Genomic DNA, 1,133 nt, shown 5'->3' with positions numbered 1-1,133 from the left:
ACAGGTAAGCAGCCAAAACCTAAAATATGAAATAATTGGTAATAAGTATCTAATGGTAACAACAAAAAAAAATAATACCCAATAACCAGTTAGACTTAAGCCATAATATAGGTCATAACTCGATCGCCACAACCTTACCTTAAGTACGAAACAGACAATGTTTCTGTCTCACAGCAAAACAAGTAAGAAAGAAGTAAACGTGACTTTTCTTAGTCCATAAACTTCTTCTCAGCTAACAAGTCTTAAGGGGTTTAATTTTACTGTTTACACTTGTAATATTCAGCTTTTCAGTATTGTATGCTCTAGTGGCTGAGACATGATGCTTTGTTTTTTACTAATACTACATCCAAAAGTGAACACACATGACTAGTTTTGAAATGTTTATGTATCTGTTTATCTACATTATACTTAATACGGAGTTCTTGTTGATTTTCAGATGGAGAAAACCTACATTTATTAATCATACCTGAAAATGCATATTAATATAACAGCGTAAGTACATGAAAATGTTGTTTCTTAAAATTACGATCGACACATTATTATGACGTAATTTGGTTCTGTTTGTTAATTTTTTCACTTCCCTGCATTGACGTATTCTGACCAAAGTTCTATTCAATCAATGAAGAAAATACACTTTTATTAGTGAGTATGATTTAGGAGTGTATTTTTCACAAGCGTGTTTGTTCTGTCTGTTTTGCTGCGTTTAGAACTGCTCTTAAATATTTCAAAGCAGCTTTCGCCAGCTTTCTTTGTTCACAAACGGTAAACGGCCTTTAGCATGACCCCTGTCCATCCTTGGACAGTTCTCAGTTGTCGGAGTCTGATCCCCACTCCTTTTTCAGTGTGGTATCTAAACGCAAATCAGTTTCCATGACAACCGCCTGTTTGAGAGGCAGTTCTTAGTCCCGCCTCCATAACACAACCGGCAAAATAAATTTGACGGTGCGTAGAGCGAGGTGTATGAGTAGCGAAAGCTGTTGAGGACGACAGCAGATGCGTGTCGCTCAGCATTGTGTTCCTAGGGCCCTCGTGCTTTGTTTGTAATATACTGACAGCTTCACAACTGGACTAGATCCAAGGCTCACTTCTCACCGGTCATATCTTCAAACAACACTCCCAAGTGTGCAGCAACT

This window comes from Limulus polyphemus, unplaced genomic scaffold (genome assembly GCF_000517525.1).
Source record: "Limulus polyphemus unplaced genomic scaffold, Limulus_polyphemus-2.1.2 Scaffold4, whole genome shotgun sequence".
In the NCBI taxonomy this organism is placed as follows: domain Eukaryota; kingdom Metazoa; phylum Arthropoda; class Merostomata; order Xiphosura; family Limulidae; genus Limulus; species Limulus polyphemus.
Note: the sequence above shows the minus strand (reverse complement) of the source record.